This window comes from Tursiops truncatus, chromosome 9, assembly GCF_011762595.2.
Source record: "Tursiops truncatus isolate mTurTru1 chromosome 9, mTurTru1.mat.Y, whole genome shotgun sequence".
Taxonomy (NCBI): Eukaryota; Metazoa; Chordata; class Mammalia; order Artiodactyla; family Delphinidae; genus Tursiops; species Tursiops truncatus.
The window spans coordinates 47,960,028-47,974,470 of NC_047042.1; the positions used below are offsets into that span (position 1 = coordinate 47,960,028).

A 14,443-nucleotide genomic window follows, 5' to 3' on the forward strand; every position below is an offset into this window, starting at 1 on the left:
CATAAAAAGAATAAAAAAGAATAAAAATCCTTTCATAGTTAAATATCCGGGATGCAACAGGGGTGGTTAATAAGAAGCTAATTCTCTTCCTAAAACCAAGGTTGAAATGTTTTCATTAATTTAACCAGACAGTACTTGTTTTTATAATGAAATAAAGTTTGCTTTTATCAACAAGCTAAATTTTAAAATTCTTATTAGTCCTGCTTAAGTATCTTTTCCCAAAATGACTTTTTTAAAAAAAATTTTTTATTGGAGTATAGTTGATTTACAATGTTGTGTTAGTTTCAGGTGTACAGCAGTGAATCAGTTATACATATACATATATCCATTCTTTTCCCATAAAGGCCATTACAGAGTACTGAGTAGAGTTCCCTGTGCTATGCAGCAGGTTCTTATTAGTTATCTATTTTATATATAGTAGTGTGTATATGTCAATCCCAATCTCCCAATTTATCCCTCCCCACCCTATTCCCTGGTAACCATAAGTTTGTTTTCTACATCCGTGACTCTACTTCTGTTTTGTAAATAAGTTCATTTGTACCCTTTTTCCCCAAAAGGACTCTTGAGGCCATTAATTCAACAGAACTTTAAGGTATGATATATGAAAAGAGCTTTCTTGGTCAAATAAGTCTGGGAAATACTGGGGCAGAGAAAAATCATATAGGTGTTCTCCTCCTACTCCATCTTAACCTTTAACAAATTCTTAAAGAAATAGTGTGTCATGAAATTTCTTTTTCCTTTTTGCATAGCACAGTTAATTCAATCAATTCAATCTTTGTTTCCTTTATTATTTTAATATAACATTTGCTATATACAAAATAATATATCACATATATGTAAGTCACAAGGCACACTAAAAATAAATAAGTACTTGTGAACCCATGGCACAAATCAGAATGCTACCAACACATGGAATGACCTATATGGCCCTCTCCCTCTCAAATTCCGTGCTTTGCCCAAAGAGAACAACCATCTTGAATTTTATTTTGCTTTCTTTTTTATTATACAGTTTTGTCACATGTATATGCATCTTCAAATGATATACTGTTCCGTTGTGTTGGCTTTCACTTCAACTTTTAATTTTGAAAAATTTCAGACTTCTTATAGCAAAGTTAATACCCTTTACCAATGGTTAATATTTTCTACACTAGCTTCACGTGTCTCTGCGCACCACATGTATTGGGTGGGCCAAAAGGTTAGTTCAGTTTTTTCCGTTAGGTGGCTCTAGTAGCACTTAGTTGTCTTTAACTTCATTCGAAACAATTTTGTTAGATTCTATGTGACAGCTATCATATCAGCGTGCATTTAAAAAAAGACATCTAAATTGGTGAATTTTTGTGTAGCCGTTTTTTTTTTTTTTTTTTGCAGTACTCGGGCCTCTCACTGTTGTGGCCACTCCTGTTGCGGAGCACAGGCTCTGGACGTGCAGGCTCAGCGGCCATGGCTCAAGGGCCCAGCCACTCGGCGGCATGTGGGATCTTCCCGGCCCGGGGCACGAACCAGTGTCCCCTGCATCAGCAGGAGGACTCTCAACCACTGCGCCACCAGGGAAGCCCCTTGTGTAGCCATTTTAACACTGAAGATGAAGAAAAAAAGCGACGTTTTTGGCATATTATGCTTCATTATTTCAAAAAGCAAGTGAAATGCAAAAAAAGATTTGTGCAGCGTATGGAGAAGGTGTTGTGACTGATCAAACATGTCAAAAGTGGTTTGTGAAGTTTCATACTGGAGATTTCTTGCTGGACGATGCTCCATGGTCAGGTAGACGAGTTGAAGTTGATAGCAATCAAATCAAAACAGTAATTGAGAACAATCAGTGTTATATCACACAGGAGATAGCTGATATACTCAACATATCCAAATCAAACTTTGGAAATCATTTGCACCAGCCTGGTTATATGAATCACTCTGATGTTTAGGTTCCACGTAAGTTAAGAGAAAAAGACCTTCTTTACCATATCTCCGCATGCAATTCTCCATTGAAATGTAATGAAAATGTTCTGTTTTTAAAACAAATTGTGACGGGCGATGAAAAGTGGATACTGTACAAAATGTGGAATGGAAGAGATCATGCGGCAAGCGAAATGAACCACCACCAACCACACCAAAGGCCGGTCTTCATCCAAAGAAGGTGATATTGTGTATATGGTGGGATTGGAAGGGAGTTCTCTATGATGAGCTCCTTCGGGAAAACCAAATGATTAATTCCAACAAGTACTGCTCCCAATTAGACCAACTGAAAGTGGCACTTGACGAAAAGTGTCCAGAATTAGTCAACAGAAAAATGCATAATCTTCCATCAGGATAACACAAGATCATGTTTCTCTGATGACCTGGCAAAAACTGTTACAGCTTGGCTAGGAAGTTCTGATTCATCTGCCGTATTCACCAAACATTGCACCTTTGGATTTCCATTTATTTAGGTCTTTACAAATTCTCTTAATGGAAAAAAATTCAATTCCCGAGAAGCCTGTAAAAGGCACCTGGAACAGTTCTTTGCTCAAAAAGATAAAAAGTTTTGGGAAGATGGAATTATGAAGTTGCCTGAAAAATCGCAGAAGGTAGTGGAACAAAAGAGTGAACACACTGTTCAATAACATTCTTGGTGAAAATGAAAAATGTGTCTTTTATTTTTACTTAAAAAACCGAAGGCAGTTTTTGGCCCACTCTATACATAGTTTTTCTCCTTTGCTGAACCATATGAAAGTAAACTGCAGACATAATAACAATTTCACCCTTAAACACACATCTCCAAAGAATATGTACATTCTCTTACATAACTGCAATACTAAAGTCCCACCTGAGAATTTGACATTGATATTATCTAATTTAATATACAGTGCATGTTCAACTTTCCCTAATTGCCCAATAATGTCTTCTCTATAGTTCTTATATTTTAATCTAGAATTCAATTAAAACCAGGTATTGTGCACCCGACTGGAGACAAGATGGTGGAGAAAAAGGACCTTGAGTCCACCTCCTCTCACAAGAACATCAAAATCACAACTAACTGCTGAACAACCACGGATTAAAGACTGGAACCTACCAAAAAAGATATTCTACACCCAAAAACATAAAGAAGAAACCCAACAAGACAGTAGGAGAGGCACAGTCATGATATAATCAGATTCCATATCCTGGGTGGGTGACACACAAGGAGAATAATTATATCACAGAAGTTCTCCCACAGGAATGAGAGTTCTGAGCTCCATGTCAGGCCCCCAGCCTGGGGGTCCAGCATCGAGAGGAGGAACGCCCAGAGCATTTAGCTTTGAAGGCCAGCGGGGCTTGACTGCAGTCGCTCCAGAGGAATGGGGGAAACAGGGCACACACAAGGTCTTGTGAGGGCATACTTAGAGGGCACACATAAGGTCTTGTGAGCACCAGGACCCAGGGCAAAAACAGTGACTTCATAAGAGACTGGACTGGACCTACCTGCTGGTCTTGGAGGGTCTCCTGGGAGGCTTGGGCATCTGTAGCTCTCTCTGGGGTCATAAAAGCTGGTGGTGTAATATCGGGGAGTGTTCCTCTACTTGAACTCTTGCTGGAGACAGACATCTTTCTTGGGTAATTAGCATCAAGACCAGGTCCCACCTAACAGCCTGTAGGCTCCAAGACTGGAACACCTCAGGCCAAACAATCAACAGGCTGGGAACACAGCCCCACTCATCAGCAGACAGGCTGCCTAAAGACTTCCTTAGCCCATAGCCACCTCTAGACATGCCCCTTGACATAGCCCTGCCCACCAGAGGGCCAAGACCCAGCTCCATTTGCCAGTGCGCAAGCACCAGCCTCTCCCACCAGAAGTCTGCACAAACATCTAGACCAGATTAACCCACCATAAGGCAGACACCAGAAGCAAGAAAACTACGATCTGGCAGCCTGTGGAACCAAGTCTGCAAATCCAGGTCAGAACCTACCCTGAGACCAGCTGGTCACTGGACCTTGGGTAATGAGAGGGAAAGTGTACTGCTGGGACACATAGGACATCCCCTATAGGGGGCCACTTCTCCAAGGTCGAGAAACATAACTAAACTTCCCCATACATAAAAATACAAATAGAAATTTAGACAAAATGTGATGGCAGAGGAATATGTTCCAGATGAAGGAAAAAGAAAAAAACCCAGAAGAACTAAGTGATGCAGAGATAGGCAATCTACCTGAGAAAGAGTTAAGAGTAATGATTGTAAAGATCATTTTCATATCCATGAAAAGCATGGATATACAGAGCAAGAAGGTACAAGAAGTTTATAGCAAAGAGGCAGAAAAATATAAAGAGCAACCAAAGAGATGAAGAATACAGTAATTGAAATGAAAAATACACTAGAAAGCATCAACAGCAGAATAAATGAGGCAGAAGAATGGATAATTAGGTAAGTGAGCTGGAAGACAGAGTGCTGGAAATCACTGCTGTGGAAAAGAAAAAAGAATGAAAAAAAAACAAGGACAGTTTAAGAGACCTCTGGGACAATGTCAAATGCACCAACATTCACATGATAGGGGTCCCAGAAGGAGAAGAGAGAGAGAAAGGTCCTGAGAAAATATCTGAAGATATAACAGCTGAAAATTTCCCTTAACATGGGAAAGGAAACAGTCACCCAAGTCCAGGAAGCACAGAGAGTCCCATATAAGATTAACCCAAGGAGGAACATGCCCAGAAACACAGTAATCAAACTGACAGAAATTAAAAACAAAGAGAAAATATTAAAAGCAACAAGGGAAAAACAACAAATAACATACAAGGGAATCCCCATAAGACTATCGGCTGATTTTTCAGCAGAAACTGTACAGGCCAGAAGGGAATGGCATGATATATTTAAAGTGATGAAAGGGAAACACCTGCAATGAAGAACACTCTACCCAGCAAAGCTCTCATTCAGATTTGATGGAGAAATCAAAAACTTTACAGACAAGCAAAAACTAAAAGAATTCAGCACCACCCAACCAGCTTTACAACAAATGCTAAAGGAATTTCTTTAGATGGAAAGAAAAGGCAACAATTAGAAACAATAAAATTATGAAATGGGAAAACTCACCAGTTAAGGCAAACATAGAGTAAAGGTAGCAAAACACCCACATGCAAATATAACACCAAAACCAGTAACTGTGAGAGAAGGAAAGTACAAATACAGGTTATTTGAAATGCATTTGAAATTAAGATATCAGCAACTTAAAACAATCATGTATATATATAGACTGCTATCAAAACCTCATGATAACCACAAACCAAAAAACTATAATAGATATACATACAAAAAAGAAAAAGGAATCCAAGCACAACAGTAAGGATAGTCATCAAATCAGAAAAGGAGAGAACAAAAGAAGGAAGGAAGAAAACAGACCTATAAACACAAATCCAAAACAATGGCAATAAGAACATACATATCGATAATTACCTTAAATGTAAACAGAGTAACTGCTCCAACCAAAAGACGCAGACTGGTTGAATGGATACAAAAACAAGACCCGTATATAGGCTGTTTGAAGGAGACCCACTTCAGATCTAGAGACACATATAGAAGGAAAGTGAGGGGATGGAAAAAGGTATTCCAAACAAATGGAAATTAAAAGAAAGCTGGAGTAGCAATACTCATATCAAAGAAAATAGACTTTAAAATAAAGAATGTTACAAGAGACAAAGAAGGACACTACAGAATGATCAAGGGATCAATCCAGGAAGAAAAGATAACAATTGTAAATATATATGCACCCAACACAGGAGCACCTCAATACACAAGGCAAATGTTGACATAAAGGGAGAAATTGACAGTAACACAGTAATGGGGGGACTTTTAACACCCCACATATGTCAATGGAAAAATCATCCAGACAGAAAATTAATAAGGAAACATAGGCCTTAAATGACACACAGATCATTGGATTTAATTGATATTTATAGAGCATCCCATCTGAAAGCAGAAGAATGCACATTCATTTCAAGTGAACATGGAACATTCTCCAGGAGAGGTCACATACTGGGCCACAAATCAAGCCTGGGTAAATGTAAGAAAACTGAAATCATAACAAGCATCTTTTCCAACCACAATGCTATGAGATTAGAAATCAACTAACAAGAAAAAAAGTATAAAAAACACAAACACGTGGAGGCTAAACAATATGCTACGAAACAACCAATGGATCACTGAAGAAAACAAAGCGGAAATCAAAAAATACCTAGAGACAAACGAAAATGAAACCACGACGATCCAAAACCTATGGGATGCAGCAAATGCAGTTCTAAGAGGGAAGTTTATAGCAATACAAGCTTACCTCAGGAAACAAGAAAGATCTCAAATGAACAACCTAACCTTATACCTAAAGCAACTAGAGAAAGAAGAATAAAGAAAACACAAAGTTAGCAGAAGGAAAGAAATCATAAAGATCAGATCAGAAATAAATGAAATAGAGATGAAAACAATAGAAAAGATCAATGAAACTAAAAGCTGGTTCTTTGAAAAGATAAACAAAATTGATAAATCTTTAGCCAGGCTCATCAAGAAAAAAAGGGAGAGGGCTCAAATCGATAAAATTAGAAATGAAAAAGGATAAGTTACAATGGACACCACAGAAATACAAAGGATCATAAAAGACTACTGAAAGCAACTATATGCCAATAAAATGGACAACCTAGAAGAAATGGACAAATTCTTAGAAAGGTACAATTTCCCAAAGCTGAACCAGGAAGAAATGGAAAATATGAACAGACCAATCACAAGCACTGAAACTGAAACTGTGACTAAAAACTCCCAACAAAATCCAGGACCAGATGGCTTCACAGGTGAATTCTATCAAACATTTAGAGAAGAGTTAACACCTATTCTTCTGCAACTCTTCCAAAAATTGCAGAGGAAGGAACACTCCCAAAATCATTCTATGAGACCACGATCACCTTGACACCAAAACCAGACAAAGATACCACAAAAAAAGAAAATTACAGGCCAATATCACTGATGAACATAGACGCAAAAATACTTAACAAAATGCTAGCAAACTGAATCCAACAATACATTAAAAGGATCATACACCATGATCCAGTGATATTTATCCCAGGGATGCACGGACTGTCCAATATCTGCAAATCAATCAGTGTGACACACCACATCAACAAATTTAGGAATAAAAACCATATGGTCATCTCAATAGATGCAGAAAAAGCTTTTGATAAAATTCAACACCCATTTATGATAAAAACTCTACTGAAAATAGGCATAGACAGAACCTACCTCAACATAATAAAGGCCTTATATGACAAACGCACAGCTAACATCATACTCAATGGTGAAAAGCTGAAAGCATTTCCTCTAAGATCAGCAAACAAGACAAGGATGTCCACTCTTGCCACTTTTATTCAACATAGTTCTGGAAGTCCTAGCCATGGCAATCAGAGAAGAAAAAGAAACAAAAGGGATCCAAATTTTTTAAAAAGGCAGTAAAACTGACACCATTTGCAAATGATGTGATACTACACATAGAAAATCCTAAAGATGCTACCAGAAAACTACTAGAGCTCATCCATGAATTTGGTAAAGTTGCAGGATACAAAATTAATACACAGAAATCTCTTGCATTCCTATGCACTAACAACAAAAGATCTGAAAGAGAAATTAAGGAAACAATCCCATTTACCATCACATCAGAAAGAATAAACCTACCTAAGGAAGCAAAAGATCTGTACTTCGAAAACTGTAAGATGCTGATGAAAGAAATCGAAGATGACACTAACAGATGGAAAGATATATTGTACCATGTTCTGGGATGGGAAGAATCAACATCTTCAAAATGACTATAATACCCAAGGTAATCTACAGATTCAATGCAACCCCTATGAAATTACCATAGGCATTTTTTGCAGATCTAGAACAAAAAAAATCTTAAAATTTGTATGGAAACACAAAAGACCCCGAATAGCCAAAGCAATCTTGTGAAAGAAAAATGGAGTGGGAGGAATCAGGCTCCCTGATTTCAGACTATACAACAAAACTACAGTTATCAAAACAGCATGGTACTGCCACAAAACAGAAATACAGATCAATGGAACAGGCTGGAAAGCCCAGAAATAAATGCAGCATCCATGGTCGATTAATCTATGACAAAGGAGGCAAGGATATATGATGGAAAAAAGACAGTCTCTTCAGTAAGTGCTGCTAGGAAAACTGGACAGCTACATGTTAAAGAATGAAATTAGCACATTCTCTAACACCAAACACAAAAGTAAACTTAAAGTGGATTAAAGAACTAAATGTAAGACCGGATACTAATAGGTCTTAGAGGAAAACATACGCAGAACACTCTTTGACATAAAGTGCAGCAATATCTTTTGGATTTACCTCCTAGAGTAATGAAAACAAAAATAAACAAATGGGACCTAATTAAACTTAAACGCTTTTGCACAGCAAAGGAAACCATAAACAAAATAAAAAGACAACACACAGAATGGGAGAAAATATTTGCAAATGATGCAACGGACAAGGAATTAACCTCCAAAATATACAAACAGCTCATGCACCTCAATATAAAAAAAAAAACCTCAATCAAAAAATGGGCAGAGGATCTAAATAGACATTTCTCCAAAGATATATGGATGGCCAAAAAGCACATGAAAAGATGCTCAACATTGCTAATTGTTAGAGAAGTGCAAATCAAAACTACAATGAGGTATCACCTCACACCCGTCAGAATGGCCATCATCAAAAACTTTACAAACAATAAATGCTGGAGAACGTGTGGAGAAAATGGAACCCTCTTATACTGTTGGTGGGAATGTAATTTGGTACAGCCACTATGGAGAACAGTATGGAGGTTCCTTAAAAAACTAAAAATAGAGCTACCATATGATCCAACAATCCCACTCCTGGGCATATATCCGGAGAAAACCTACATGCACCCAGTGTTCATTGTAGCACTATTTACAATAGCCAAGACATGGAAGCAACCTAAATTTCCACTGACAAAGCAGTAGATAAAGAAGATGTGGTACATATATTCAATGGAATATTACTCAGCCATAAAAAGGAATGAAATAATGCCATTTACAGCAACATGGATGGACCTAGAGATTAGTATTCTAAGTGATGTGAACCAAAGACAAATATCATATGATATCACTTATATGTGGAATTAAAAAAGTGATACAAATGAACTTATATACAAAACAGAAATAGACCCACAGGCATAGAAAACAGACTTAATGTTACCAAAGGAAAAAGTGGGGGGGAGGGATAAATTAGGAGTTTGGGATTAACATATACACAGTACTATATATAAAATAGATAACCAACAAGAACCTACTGTATAGCACAGAGAACTATACGCAGTATTGTTTAATAACCTATAACGTAAAAGAATTCTGAAAAAGTATATATATATTCACTTTGCTATACACCTGAAACTTACACAACATTGTAAATCAACTATATTTCAATAAAAAAGAAAAGAAAAAACAACACATATTGCATTTAGTTGTCACGTCTCTTTAGTTTCATTTTATATATCAATTTACTTTATCAATACACATCAAATATTATATTCGTTATTTTTTTTAGAATCTAGGTTAATTGATACAATGCACCAAATCTAGATTATAAACAGCACTGATAGTTACCCTCTTGAACATCTCTTTACATGAGTCACTTTCTGTAATAGTTCTAAATGTTCACAGACTATACAAATGTTCACCTCACATAATAATGCAAATTATTTTTTGAAGTGTTTGTAACAATGTACCCTCACTAGTGGTTTGAGACACAGACTCTCTAATACATCTTGTTAGGCTTCATATTTTTTGCCATTGTCAAACTTAATTTTGCCACTAAAGTAGGTATAAAATGCTATCTCACTATGGTCTTAATTTGCATTTCCCCTATTACTAATGAGGTTAAACATCTTTTAGATTTACACTGGGATTTATAGTTCCTCTTCTGTGAAATGCCTGATCATGCCTTTCCTCTTTTTATTCTACTGGGTTGTCTTTTTTATTAATTGGTTCCTTTCATCTCTTGGATATATGCAACAAATATCGTCTCCCAGTTTATAGTTGTCTTTTCCCTTTAAGGTACCTTTTTTTTTTTTTTTTTTTTTTGTGGTAGGCGGGCCTCTCACTGTTGTGGTCTCTCCCGTTGAGGAGCACAGGTTCCGGACGCGCAGGCTCAGTGGCCATGGCTCACGGGCCCAGCCGCTCCGCAGCATGTGGGATCTTCCCGGACAGGGGCACGAACCCGTGTCCCCCGCATCGGCAGGTGGACTCTCAACCACTGCGCCACCAGGGAAGCCCTAAGGTATCTTTTGATGAACACATAATCTTAAAGAATGTGAATCCCGCATTCATCTTTTATTTTACGGTTAGCATTTTTTGTTTCTTATGTACGAAACTTATCCCTACCTGAGGTACCAAAGATATTCTATATTTTTTTCTAAAGGTTTCAAAGTTTTGACTTTCACATTTAAGTCTAAATTCACCTAGAAATGATTATACTTGATGGAGTGAGGTAAGGGTCCAATTTCACTTTTTTCCATTATATAACCAATTGACTCAGCATCATTAATTGAAAGACTTTCCTATCCCTACGGATCTTCAATGGCATATCTGTTAAGTTTTTTTTGTATATGATTGTGTCTATTTTAGAGTCGTATATTCTGCTCCATTGGTTTCTTTGTTTAGGTCTCCCAATACCACATTTTCTTAATTAAAAGATGTCTAGTTAAAATAGGTCTTGATATTGGAGAAGTCCTTTCTACCTTGTTCTTTAAAGATCTCTGGCAGTTTTTTGGTCCACTGCCCTCCATATAAAATTTGGAATGAACTGGTAAAGTTCTATAACAAATCCTGTTAGAATTTTTTGAACCTATAGATTAATTGGAGAATAACTGACATGTTTACAATATTGAGTCTTCCCATTCCAGAATACAGTACATAACTTCCATTTAATTATATTTAAATTGCCTTTTAATAAAATTTCATGAGTTTTCTGCATATACACCTTCCTTAGTTACTATGTTTATTCCTATGTACTATGTGCTTTTTGTTATTATTGCACACAGTATATTTTAAATAACATTTTTGAACTCTATATTCCTGACAAGTAGATATGCAATTAATTTTTAACAGCTTTATTGAATTACATTTTCATATATTTACCTTATAATCAGCTATATTATTAAAATTTTTATTACATCTAGTAAATTTTCTATAGATTCTTTGGCATTTTCTGTGTAGATAACTGTATTATAAAATATCAAGTTTATTTCTTTCTAATCCTTACATCTTTATCTTTCTTTGGCTAAGGATCTCTAATACAATATTGAACTGAAGCAGCAATAATGGACTTCCTTGTTTTCTTCCTGAGTTTAATGGAAATGTGTCTAGCATTTTACCATTGGAACATTTACTGTAGGATTCTAGAATTTTTATCAGAATAAGTTAGAATACAAAGGAACTTACCTAACAGAGAGAGAATGATACCAATTCTCTGATATTGTCAGGACTTGGTTAATGGCCCAATATGTGATCAAAAAGATTTCATGTGTGCTTTGAAAAAATATATTCTCTGATATCTTAGTGTATGCTTTAAGTATTGAACTATAAGTTCATAAAATCAGCATATTAAGTCTACTCTATGTTTACTTATTTGCTTGCACTATTATTAATTGCATGAGCAGTGAGTAATTCTCCCACTGTGGTAGAGAATCTGTCAACTTCTCACTGTAATCATGTTAACTTTTGCTTTATATATTTTAGGGCTAATTTATTAAATGCCTACAATTCAAAATCTTCCTAGTGATTTGAATCTTTTGTCACTAAAATGTATCCCCAATAATGCTTTTGCCTCTTAATCTATTTTGTCTTATATTAATACAACTTATCTTTTTTAATAAATATTTGTCTGGTAAATCTCTTCTCATTTTAAATTAAATCCTTCCTATGTCCTTTTGTTTTAGGTATCTTTTTAAGCAGCAGCAAATTCTTTTTAAAATCAATCTGAAAATCTGTGTTTAGCTGACAAGTTTAGACTACTTACATTTATTTTGATTATAAATGTTTCTATTATCTTACTTTTTGATTTCTAGCTCCCTAACACATACACATATTTTTATATACATATGAAAAGTAAACACTGATTTTTACATGTACATATAAATGTTCATATATATATGTATGTGTGTGTATCGGAGTATACATATGCATGTGTGCATGTGTATGTACATGTGTGCATTATATTTGGTATGAGATGAGTTTGGTTTTAATTTTTTTCTTCTTCTGGTTTGGAATTACCCACCTTAATTCTATCCTTTTAGTCCTTGCCCTTGGACTAAAGGGCATCATTAACTTAAGTTCTAAAGTAAGATAATACCTGGGGACTTCCCTGGTGGTCCAGTGGTAAAGAATCCGTCTTCCAATGCAGGGGATGCGGGTTGGATCCCTGGTCAGGGAACTAAGATCCCACATGCCATAGGGCAAGTAAGCCTGCGTGCCACAACTATTGAGCCCATGTGCTCTGGAGCCCGTGCGCCACAACTAGAGAGAAGCCCGCGCACTACAACTAGAGAAAAGCCCATGTGTTACAAGGAAGAGCCCGTGCACCACAAGGAAGAGCCCGTGCACCCCAAAAAAAGATCCTGCATTCTGCAATGAAGATCCCACACGCCACAATGAAGACCTGATGCAGCCAAAAATAAAAAAGTAAAATAAAATAAACATTAAAGTGTATTGTGTAGTTTGTTGATGAATTAAAAAAAAAGTAAAATAATACCTTAAAGAGTAAAGAGGACATTAGAACACTTTAATTGTGGTCATCTCTCTCTGATTTATATGCTATTGTACTGTCTTTTTGTAAAGTGTAAAAAGACATTATTATTTTACACAGACACTGTTTAGATTTATATACAAGTTTACTATTTTCTTTAACCATTGTTTCAGATCATTTTTTTTCTGAATTATTTCTCTCCTTCTTGAAGTTTATTCTTTAGAAAACCCTTTAATATAAGTTTAATGTGGCAGTAAACCCTCATAGTTTTTGTTTATCTGAAAAATGTCCTATATTTCAAGAACAAAGGAATCTGTATGCTAGGGATACAATTCTAGGTTGAAACTTACTTTCTATCAGAACTTTAAAGTTATTAGTCTACTGTCCTCTGGCTCCCAATATTACTATTGATAAATATGCTGGCTCAAAGCTTAGTTTTCTACATATAGGGTATTGTAGCCACTGGCATCTGTCTTTAGGGCAACCTGAATCTCTATTGCACGCCTACTGTTATTGTTCCCATCTCTGGTTTTGCCTCACAGTTTGTTCCTTTTTGGGGGTGTGTCTCCCATTTAGAAATACATCAACAAGTATTTTTTTAATCTAGGATCTAGTTGGTTTGAAGTGGAAGAGGCCCCCAGAGTATCTACCTTGCCCTCTGGCTGGAAGTAACACAAACAGGTTTCTTTACAGCAAGACTTTTCAAGTTTTTAATATCCTAGCCTAAATTAAAACCATCTAAGAGGGGGATATGATATCTGGCTCTGCCCAAACTTATTTGACCAGAGCTTCATACAGAACTAGTCTTCCACAAAATATAATTTGAAAAAAGAAAATCCTGCTCTAAAGCTTCCTTTTTAAAAAATTTGCCCCAATACAGAAAAGAAATAAATTCAAAAAAATATTATCTTCAATACTCCTATTCCACCCAAAGAATCCCATTACCAAGGCTAAAAAAAAAAAAAAAAAAAAAAAAAATTAACTTCACAACATGCCAGGCACAAGAAACATATTCAAAAAATAATGATACACAATCTCTGTCCTCAAGGTGTTCAGAGACAAGAGAATAAGTAAAATACAATTTGGCAAATGTTCCACTAGCAGTTTAATCTAAATAGTTTCACAATAACTGTCTCTTTAAGACTGTGACAAACTGTCTTTGTTTCTTTTTAAAATGCATATAAAATAACATGTATCTTGTCTGATAATTGTGGGATAACTAGGAACCGTTAGAAAATAAAAATTGGAAATGTAGAGCTCAGAAACAACGTACCATATTGTACCTACTTTTGGCTATAGACTAAACCATTACAGATTTTTTTCAACTAACTGTTGCCAAATACATTATTCCAATTTTCAAGAGTCACACTATTCTAGGCCTAGAAATACTAAAAATGTTTTTTTAAATCAGACATCTGTTTTTTAAATGTTTACTAAGTTTTTTACTTTAAACTGTAAGAATCTCAGGTCATTAAATAGTTTCAACTCTTCTGTATAATTTTGTATGTATAAATACAAGTGGAAAATACATTTATAGATACCAAATAAAATGAAAGGTTGACTTTGTTATTTTCTATTATTCAGCTTTAAAATCTATACTCGCTTTTCCTAGTAGACAAAATCTCTAATAGCCTATAGACTCTTCTCACAAGGAGTAGTTCCTAAAGAGTTAGTATCCATTACACCATCATCACTGTGAAACT

The 14,443-nt window shown here is 35.8% G+C and overlaps 1 protein-coding gene across 2 annotated transcripts in view; it reads right to left on the reverse strand.

The window, feature by feature from the left end:
• The window catches only part of CASD1 (CAS1 domain containing 1), a 77,198-nt gene that overhangs the window by 53,167 nt on the left and 9,588 nt on the right, over nucleotides 1-14,443 (reverse strand). The window lies entirely within an intron of this gene.